Genomic DNA, 11,635 nt, shown 5'->3' with positions numbered 1-11,635 from the left:
CCACCTGGTGTATCTGACTCACCAAGGAGCAAACTCATGTTGGTTCGCTTACACCTTCAGTATCAGGTTCTCTATTTGATTACTTTGCTTTATCATTCACTTCTCTTACAGCCTCAGAAAGAGAGGGTGCTTTTCCAACACTGACTCCCAACCTCTCTGTCCCAATTTTGGGACACATGAAAGGTGCCAAAAATAAACTATGATTTGGACGCAGGATCTAGAGCAGGCCCCACCCCTTGTTTTCTAACATCTTCTATTATGCACCAGGGTACTTTCTCCTAAGTTTGATTCTTAAGATACATACAAGCAAGCAAAACCAACCGCTCAAAAAAATATTTCTTAGATCCTCAACTTCTTGTTCATTTACTTCTCTTTTTACCCTTCCTATATTCAGGCTCCTTGTTAAGAAATCTCTAAGACTGAGCAAGAGACGTAAAACTCAACAATAAGAAAACAAAGGACCCAATTAAAAAATAGGCAAAAGATCTAACCAGAGAAAATATACAGATGGCAGATAGGTATATGAAAAGATGCTCAACCATGGTTAATGGTCAATGCTCAAAGTCCAGGATCTCATCATTAAAATCAGGTTTATATGTGGATGGACCCCTCAGATGTGGTAACTTTTTTTTCCTTTTTGAGAATTAAAGGTGCTTAATTTCCAAATCTAAAAGTTGAAAATAAATTATTAACTTCAAGGTAAAAACCTCCTTTCTTTCTGTCATTAGCAAATCTCACATCATCTATCATATATATATATATATGTACACACACACACATATATATACACATATATATGTATGTATATATATATATGTTAAGCATATATATATGTTTAAGCGAGTGTGTAAGAAGTGCTAAAGAGAAGGAGACATTTCAGGATAGCTTAACTGACAATTACCAGGTTCACTGATTAAATTTGACAAATGTCTTTATTAAATGTTTATTTGAATCCAAAAGACTGACCAAAAAATCAGTTTAGTTGGTAGATTAGAACCAGATGCTTGATTAATATAACTTTTCTCCATCCTATTTTTGTGTATAAAGGTGATATTTATGGCAATTTCCAACTAATATTAAGGAATTTAAAAACAGATATTTTATCATGCTCCCTAAAGTAGTTGGAACTCTTTAATTCACAAATGACAGAAGCTCACTTCACACTAGTATAAGTACAAATGCAAAAAAGGCATTTATTGGTCCATGTAACTGGGAACTGTAAGAGTGGATCTGGATTCAGATTAAATGGGATGTCAAATAACACTATCAGACCCTCCAGCTTCCCTCTCTCTCTGGGCCTCAGAACCACTTCTCTGAGAGTGTTAGTAAACTCTCTTTTCTAGGTACATACCAATCCATCAAATGATCACAAGCAAGGAGAGATTTCTGCCCTTTGAAAGTCAAAATATAAAATTCCAGAGAAGGCCTCTGGACCATCTTGGTCACTACCTGTTGCTGGGCAGATCCTTGAGCGAGAGGCAGTATACTGTCATCACAGAATGGGAATGGAAGAGGGCCAGTCTCCTAAAGGAAAGCAGGTGTTACCATGTTACAAGAGAAGGAAGGAAAGAGCTTTGGGACAGACTGAAAAAATGGTTTCAATATAATGTCTAATTTTACATCTAAATCAATTATTATATAAATTATCTAGCCATTCCTAAAGGTTACAAAGAAATCAGTATCTGAATTCAGGCCACTATTCCACTCTTGCAAATTAATAATCTTGATAGTCATTCATATTCATTATGTGTATAAACTTTCAATACCTTGGTATTCAAGGATTCAAACTTGACTAGGAGAATATATGTATTTGTTTTTTGTCTGAACCGAGTTGTACATTATATTTGTCTGAGTACATTGGTGTTGTACATTAATGTTAAAATAGTTTTTAGGTACAATTCAAATTTAAAAATTCTTCAATTTAACTTTTCCAATAAAAACACAGTAAATGCAAACATAGCATGTTTAAAAAAGTACTCTTTCTCCAATAAGAAGTTGATACTACTGACATGTTGTTGACATGTTTTTTTATTTTGAATTGTATTTTTTTTAACTTTTTAAATTTAAATTCAATTAATTAACATATAATATCTTAGTAGTTCCAGAGGTACAGGTCTGTGATTCATCTGTCTTATATAATACCCAGTGCTCATTACATCACGTGCCCTCCTTAATGCCCGTCACCCAGTTACCCCATCCCTCCACCCCTCTCCCCTCCAGCAATCCTCAGTTTGTTTCCTATGATTAAGAGTCTTTTGTGGCTTGTCTCCCTCTCTGGTTTCATCTTGTTTTATTTTTTTCCTCTTTCCCCCCATGATCCTTTGTTTTGTTTCTTAAATTCCACAGATCATATGATAATTGTCTTTCTCTGATTGACTTATTTCACTTAGCATAATACCTTCTAGTTCCATCCACAACATTTTTTGTTTTCAAATTATACACTGATATGAGAAAAGAGAAAAAATGAATAACATTTAAGATGAACTCACTTATAACTACCACCCAGATCATAAAGTAGAATTTTGCAAGCCACCCAGAAGCCCCTCCATGTAACCCATCACCATAACGAGTCCCTCTTGCCCCTAAATATAACCACTATCCTGACATTTATAACAATTACTTCCTTCTGTTTCATTGTATTTTTATCACCTAAGTATTATTGAATTAAACAAGGAGACCATCAGATCAAAATGACTCTAATACCGAGGCCTATGAAAGTAAGCAAACCAAAATGCTTAAGCCTGTAAATGCCTCACAGTTATGAAATTGAAACCTAAGGACAGCCAATCACAAACAACCAACTAGGCTTTAAGCTATAGCCACTCAGTAATTTTCTTACTTTGCTTCCACCTTTTCTCCTAACCACTTCCGGTTAGGCACTGGCCAGTTAGAACGGATTTTTGATCAAATAAACTCTTAAAATTTTTAATATGCCTCAGTTTATCTTTTAACAGTATGTATCCCTAGACACCATAGTTTAATCTTAGCCCCCTTTTAAAATTTTGCTGTGTCTTTTAAGTATTTGTTAATCTATAGGTTCCTCCTTCACCCCTTTCTGCCCTTAATAATTTATCTATTAAAAAACCTGGGGCATTGATCTGTAGAATATCCCAGCAGGTTCCCTTAGCAGTTTACTTCTTTCAAGTCTATTTCTTCAGCTCCCTCAGTGATCCCGTGAGGTCCCTAACAATCCTGAATAAATCCTTTTCTGTTTAACTGGCTAGAGTGAGTCCAAGTGCCTGTAGCTAAGAACCCTGATTACAATGAGAATAACATTTTTATTACAAAGTTAATTTCACATATATAATTTTATACATATGTAAAGTCAAATGTAGGATGAAGATAAAAGTTATCTGTGAGAGAATGCTTATTGAAATTTTTATTACCGTAGGCAAAAAACAACCCATATCACGAGGAACAGTGTTTCAGCTTAGTTTCTTAAAGCCATGTAGACATTAAGATGGCAAATATTTCTAAAGGCATTTATCACTTCTTAGAACTTCATATGGACATCTCAATGGGATTAAAATCGGTAAAGATATGTGTTAATGTGAATGAAAACTTCCAGGCAGAGAAACATGTCATGAGAGACTTGTGGCAAAATTTAGGTATATTTCCAACAAAACCCAAATTAGCTATATCATTTGAAAATAAAATAAGATTTAATCTTTAATAAGCATAAACAATGTATATGCTATTCCCCAAAACTAGAGGTAATCATTTATCTTTATATTCAGGTTGAAATTCTTATATAATTTAAATAAAACCAAAAACAAAAGACTCAAAACATGGACAAGACCAATCAAGCTGCAGAATTAGGGCTTGAAGGGAGCCAGGAAACTTGTAAGATTACTTACAAACATTCACTGTCATCATTATAACCCAATACCTTTATTGACTACCTTATTCCGTAAATACATAAGAAAAAACCTGAGGAATAAAAGCTGGATAATAATTTAATAAACTTACCACATATTTTATATGTCCATTTTACCAGGCAAAGGTCCAGAAGCGTAATTACTGTTTTAGTGAAATGTATCTTTGGCATCACCCAGAGTGGATGAAAGCTCTCCAGTAACAGTGCCTAATAAAAAGATAAGAAAATAGTGCCAAGATATATAATAAGAATGTATAGATCATAATACATGATGACAAAGACATTAGCAGAGATAATGCTAAAAATCTATACCTTACATACATGATAAATTAATATAAAGAGTGACCTATTCCAAAATACCTAGCTCAGAACAAATCACTGTTGTATTCCAAGCATTTCCTTATTCAGTTATGTTTTACTTAATACCAAAATTCATTTACACTCCAACATATGTCTATAGAGCACTAAAAGACAACAGCCTACAACAGGAATGGCAAGTGTGCAGCAGGCATGGTGGTATTTGTACCAGTCCTACATTTACATCAGATATTTCTAACTGATCATAGTTCACTCTTACGTGAGTCCTGGGCAAAGATTCAGAGTCTTTCTTAACTCAGTGTTCTAGGTAGCTACTATTAATTGAACAAACACAGGTGATCCTTGAGATAAAATCTATTTGCCCTCCCTGGCCTGGAGTAAATAGGCAAGAAAATAAGCTTGTATTTATTCAGCAAAAGATGAGTCAAAAAACGGCCAGTGATAAACAATAACAATATGCATCATGGATAATTTCTAAGAACAATGTTTTATAATGGGAAAAGTTATTAACTTAGATTTGAAAAGTCATTTCTTCAAGTGGTATGATAGTCAAATGATTTCAATGTTTTTCAAACCATATTGTCTAATCTTCTATACTACAGAGTGCTTATATCCATTCTTATAAAAGTAATATTCCATAAAAAGTAATATACTGCAAATACCCTTTACAATGCATGTTTCTGAAGAAAGCACATGTGTAAAATAGACTAACCATGTTGCATCAAATTTTGATATGTAAATGTATGCTTCTTTGGAAATATAAATTCAACTTAAAAAAATTATTGAGTTTCTAGTATTGGCAACAGTGCTATAGAGATTACTGTGTGTGATTCAAAATATGTGCTCTGGAATCCTAATGCTTGGAGTGAAATCCTGGCCCCACCACTCACTAGCTGTGTGGTCTTGGAGAAAGTAACTTCTCTAAGTCTGAGTTTCCCCATCTATAAAATGTGATAAAAATAATACCTATGTCATTGTAAGTTGTATAGACTAAAGAGATATGATACTGCAAGCCAAACTATAGCATCTACCTCTAGTAAACATTCAACAATTTCAGGTATCATTGTTATTGTTGTTCTTATTATTATAAAAGTTACTATTATTATTATTATTATTATACAAAGACCAATAGGATTCATTTATTATTTTCAACTCTTGCTTCAAGAGTCTGGAAGCATGGAGTAGGAGAATAGGTAGAAATTGAGAGATGGGAAGAAGAAATAGAATATGTATCACAGAATAATACTGCTATAATATATAACAGAATAATATTGGAATATTGATATAAAAATTGCTATATCAATTCAACCTGGACTGTAAGAATTCAAGAATGTAGGTGAAAGGATTAAGTCCTCACTGAGAAGATAAAACTTGAGAAAGACCTGGAAAGATGCACATGATTTCATCAGACAGAGGATCAACATGAGTAGTGCCAGAAAGAAAGCAGAGGACATGTTTGGAGAGTAATGAGCCAAGATAATAGCAGCGAGTAGGGAAAAATGTAAAAATATAATTTAAAAGGCACACTGAACCATATTTTGAAGGGCCAAGAATGTTATGCTGGATTGAATTTTTTAATTGAAATATAATTAACATACAATGTTTCTTCAGCTTCAGGCATACAACATACTGATTCAACAATTCTATACATTACTGTAATGTTATTACAATATTATTGACTGTATTCCCCACTCTGGACTTTTAATCTCCATTGAAATTAAGTTAAGAGACTCAGCATGTAATCTGGACCTAGAAGTCTATTATAATACTAAGCCATAATCAAGCACCTTTTGTGAGGCAATGATGACCCCAGCCCCAAAACTTAAGTGGCCAGCCAAGTGTACTTTATTATTTCTTTACTTCAAATTATAAAAAATATTATTTTAATTAACATTTTAGAATTACAGAGAAAGTCTTGTAAAATCTAATTTATTTCAGAATTTTCACAATGATACTCAAACCTGTTTTATCCCTAATAATAACCAGTAAATAGAGACTATGTAGAAAAGCTTTGCAAAACTGTTATTTTAAACATATAAAAATACCTGGATAATAACCCATATTAATAGAAACATCTTAAATATCAAAAGACAATCTCTAAATACTTATTATAAAAGTAATTATTGAGTTCTAAATTCTATATTCAGCTAAAAAGCTGGATTTGGTTTTAGAATGACTACAAAATGGGTGAAAAACTTCTCTTCAAACAAGGTTACCTATTTAAGGAAATAAGATACACATGTTTAAAAAAAATTAAATACCAGGTTAAATGGCAAAATAAAGACGAAAGTAGAGGAAGCTAACTTTTTTTTGAGAGCTACATAATATACATCTTGTAGCTCATTGAATCCACCCACCAGCCCTGGTTTTGCAAGAAGTCACCAATAATCCTTGTTCTTGCTAGCACAGAAGGCTAAGCCTGGGCTATGGAGCTAGAAGTTCAAATGTTAGTGCTGCCCTTTAGAGGCTTTGTGATCTTGGGCAGATGATTAAACCTCTAAGTCTCTGTTTCTTCATCTGTTAAACTGGAAAAGTAATAGCATTTAATGTGCAGACATGGTGTGAAGGGCAACTAAGGAAGTATGCGTGAGATAATAATGCCCTATGAGAGCATTTATACAAAGTGCTCTCTAAGGAATCCTAGTCCTAGAAAATTATGACCAGAAAAGGTTCTATAGTCTTATAGACTGATGCTTGAAAAATCCTATGTAGAATTTCTACATAAACTGTTCTATTGTTTGATAAATAAATAATCTCCCAAAACTCACAAGTAGAAAAAAATAGAAATAGAAGTACAATATTTAATAAAACTGGGCAATATCTTCAAACCCAAAATACTATATAAGAAGGAAATAAACAGACCCGTAATGCATTTAGCAAAATGGTCGCTGTTATACCTCAGAGATTTCCAAAGATAATAATTGGAAGAAAGTTTGTTCCACAGATCCATGATGACGTTCATAGTTCAACACTCAGAGGTGACAGAATTAAACAAGTTGAGGAGGGGTGAATGAAAACAAGAAGATTGGTGGAAAGTCTAAAAAGGAAAATTAAATATTGAGGCCCCTACCATAACCTCCATATCTCTAAGTGAATAACTGTAACCACCACCACTGACCATTCTGAGAAATCAGCCTTTTCTGTACCTATTGAACCAGAGAGGCAAGAGATTCAGAGACACCAGGCACCATGGTGGATAGCAGGGCAGGGAAGCAGGACGGTGGATGGGGAGGAAGAATGAAATATGGGGAGTATGAGGTTGCCTGAAAAAGAAAAACTGAAATAGCATATTCAAGTTTAAATAAATATCTCAAAATCATAAATTGATGATAGTATGAGTACATAATTTAAAAATATGGAGGTAAATATTTAAAAATAGCTAAAAGTTGGAAGTGGTACCAACAGGGAAGGCTGTTTTGATAATTAAAAGAGATACAGCAGGAGACTGTATTTTTAGTTGTAATCCTTTTAACGCTATTAGACTTTATTAAGTATTCTTCCATGTATTTTTTTTTTTATTTAGAAAGTATTTGAAGATGGGGCAGATCACAAGAGTCCCTAACCATGTCCTTATTCTGCAGCCTTCAGACATTAAAAATTTGGTAAAGTGCACTTTCATTTTCTTTCTTTTTTTTTAATTGAAGTATAATTGACATATAACATTCTATTACTTTCAGGTGTACAACATAATCGTTTGATATCTGTATATATTGTGAAATGATCACCACAATAAGTCTAGTTGACATCCATCACCATACATAGTTACCAAAAAAATTGGGGGTATGTTATAAGGACTTCTAAAATCTACTCTCTTAGCAACTTTCAAATGCACAATACAGATTTATTAACTCTAGTCACCACGTTGTACATTATATCCTCATGACTTATTTTTTTCAAACTGGAATTTCATAATTTTTGACATCCTTTATGTATTTCACTCACCCTCCACCCACCTCCTGCCTCTGGCAGCCACCAATCTCTCCTCTGTACCTATGAGCTTGGTTTTTGTACTTGTTGGTTTGTTTAAATCCCACATATAGCACTTTTATTTTCTTAAGTGGCCCATGAGCACATTAAGGGACTTCAAATTTAAAATCAGAAAAATACAAACTATTTTAAATATCATAGAACTCCTTTTTGATGGCTGGCATTTGAACACCCATATGCTCCACATTTTACATACCCACTGCCCCAGGTTTCTCTACCCCTGCCCAGATAACAGACATCCAGGGTGCTTCCAGCTCACCTCCATGAACATTTCTACAAAGAAAATCCCCATGTATGCCCCCTTAATTCCTCTTAGATATATACTCAGAAGTAGAATGATGGGTTTACACTTACACTTCTTCTAAATAAGTCATGCTACATTGTTCTCCACTAACACCAGGAATGCAATAGAGTTCTTATACCTTCATGTCTCAGTTGCTACTATCCATCTTTCTAATGTCTGCTAGTCTAGTGATTTAAAGTCATAGCTAAATGTTGCTTTAATGAGCATTTCTTATATTACTCATTATTTTGACCATCTTATCCCAGGCCTCTTAATTTTCTAAGTTTGCTCTTCTTTAAATTTTGTGTTAATCTATTTTTACCTTTCTCCTGGGGTGTATTTTTCTAGTTGATTTGCAAGAGTCATTTGCATATTTTAAATATTAAACCCCAGTTATTATTGGATTTTGCAAGTAGCTTTCTACTTCCAGGTAGTGATTGTTGTCCAAGGAGTCCTTAATTGAACAGAATATTTAATTTCAGGTAATGTTATCATTCCTGGTTTTTAAGTTTAAGAAATCCTTCTGAGTTCTTGACATAGACTATGGAATTTTATGCAGCAGTTAGAAGCTACATTAGATGTACAAGTAACAACATGAACAATGTCAAAAAGGAGGACTCAGTTTTAAAATAAATAAAATGAAAAATATAAAATACTACTTATATTAATTAAGAATATATTAATATAAACAATATGCTTTTGGAGGAACATATTCAAATTTAAATACATAGATTAAAAATATTTAGTTTTCAAAGAGGGGAAAATGAAAGTGAGGTATGAGAGAAAAAAGAACAAGAAGGAAAGAAAGGAAGCTTTGTATGGACCAATGAGAAAAATAAGTCATGGACTGAAAAATGCGGTTAGTTCAATTAACTGCACCTAAATTTCAAAACAAAGTTGATCCATATAAATGAAATCCAGAAGTCTGATCAAAAGCTACATCAGGGGGAGCGTGGGTGGCTCAGTTGGTTAGGCTAGGCTTCTGCCTTCAGCTCTGGCCATGATCCCAGGGTCCTGGGATGGAGCCCATTGGGCTCCCCACTCAGCCGGGAGTCTGCTTCTCCCTCTGACCCCCGCTCTGTGCACTCTCTCTCTCACTCTCTCTCTCTCAAATAAATAAAATCTAAAAATTAATTAATTAACTAATTAATTAATTAAAAGCTACATCAGTATAGAGGACCAACTCTACCTTAGGATACTTACAGATAAAAATAAGGATCCATAATTACTAGAATCAGAATTGAATATTTATTTTCAAAACAGATTAAGTTTTTATCACTATGTGAACACAGATTTCCTGTGAGCTTTTTAGAATTTTTTTCCTTTGCTTAGGATTTTGAAGAACTATGTAGTAATTAAATGAGTAGTTCTTAATCCTCTAAGTTTGAAGGACTGGTGAAATTCCAAAATTAAATATTTATAGGTCTGACCAAGTGTTGCAGACATTTTATTTGGCCAAATAAGTATATCTTATAAATCAATGCCAACCACCATTTATTATTACCATAATTTCTAAATAACAGGACTATGGAAATTCATAACAATAAGGGCATAATCTCAAAATAAAGGATAATTCTTAAATCAAACACATTCAGTTTTATGCAAAATATACATTATCCTTATTTTTCTCACTGTATTATGAACTAGTGAAAATGTATTGTGGTAGAATGACATTTAGGAAATACTGAACTAGAAATTATCAATAAAATCAAACACTCCAGGAATGCAGTTCTACATTATAGTCACAGAAAGAAGGAAGATGTAGCTTGTTTCTGTACTAAGGATTATGCAAAATCCAAAGTGTATGCCAAAAATAAATGTTATATGTATCACTAATAATTACGCAAACTAATTGTTAACTTTAATATGTTAGAAAGCAATATAAAATAATTTTCAACTGATATCTTAATATTTGATCTTCAAAAAATTCTTCTGAAATGAAACTTGTCAATATTCTGGTATTCTGAATTGTTCTTTAAAAATACCAGCAAAATCTCTAGAAAATGAGGCTCTGGGTGTGGGGCCACGGTGCCGGGAATGTCCAGGGCCCAACTAGATGAGATGCACACTCTGCTACACCAGGCTCAGCTGGTGTCTGCCCTGCCTGAGGTTTGCTGCGTTCCAAAATGGCTGGGCAGTTGGACCAGACCGTCAAGTACTATACCCTGGAAAAGATCCAGAAGCACAACCACAGCAAAAGCACTTGGCTGATCCTATACCACAAGGTGTACAATGTGACCACGATTTCGGAGGAGCATCCTCGTAGGGAAGAAGTCTTAAAGGAACAAACTGGATGCTACTTTGGAAACTGGAAAACTTTGAGGATGCTGGGCACTTTACAGATGCTTGAGAAATGTGCAAAACATACGTCACTCATCCAGATGACAGATCAAAGATAACCAAGACTCGGAAACTCTCATTACTACTTATTTCTAATTCCAGGTGATGGATCACCTGGGTGATCCCAGCCATCTCAGCACTGGTGGTAGCCTGAATGTATCACCTCTACACAGTCCAAGACTAAACACATTCTCAGAAGCCAATGAAAGAAAAGACACCTTTGGGACCAGGGAGAAGAAAGCCAACGTTAACTGCTTCAACTGACGGAAACCGTCCCCTGAAAAATAATTTTATTTTTTTTTAATTGCATAATATTTTTTACTATTTAATTCTTTAAAAATTACTTTTGTTGTTCAAGTGAATTGCTGGGAAAATGCAGTTGTATCACTTAGAAAAAAGTCCATCAGATGGTACTTAGATGGCAATAGAATTTATAGTCTTTACCCATAGTTATTGACTCACTGGCATAGCCAAAGGCAAGGTTTACCAGGTATCAGGCCTTTATGAAATGTGTTGATTACACATGATTAATTCCTGTTTAGTTTCCATGATTGTGTATAGTTAAAAAAATAACCCAGGTATATAACCTTATATTTTTAGGACACAAACAGGTGTATGACTATACAACAGGTCAAACTTTGATGTTTATATTTATGTACCTTTGCTAGATGAATGCCACACAAAGTAAATTAAGTTTATAAAATCATAAAGGGTAGAAACCAACTTAAAGATATTGCCATAAACAATTATTTCTTATATATAATGGAGAGAGTTAGAAGATTGATTTTACTAATTTTTTGGACTTCAATTTTTATTTAAATTCTAGTTAG

General features: G+C 33.7%; 1 pseudogene; it reads left to right on the top strand.

Moving 5' to 3' along the window:
- The first annotated feature begins 10,591 nt into the window (after window positions 1–10,591).
- Window positions 10,592–10,989, top strand: LOC110588801 (annotated as a pseudogene).
- Window positions 10,990–11,635: the final 646 nt, after the last annotated feature.

Source organism: Neomonachus schauinslandi, chromosome 7 (genome assembly GCF_002201575.2).
Source record: "Neomonachus schauinslandi chromosome 7, ASM220157v2, whole genome shotgun sequence".
Classification (NCBI taxonomy): Eukaryota; Metazoa; Chordata; class Mammalia; order Carnivora; family Phocidae; genus Neomonachus; species Neomonachus schauinslandi.
This window is presented reverse-complemented; position numbering and strand designations above follow the sequence as displayed.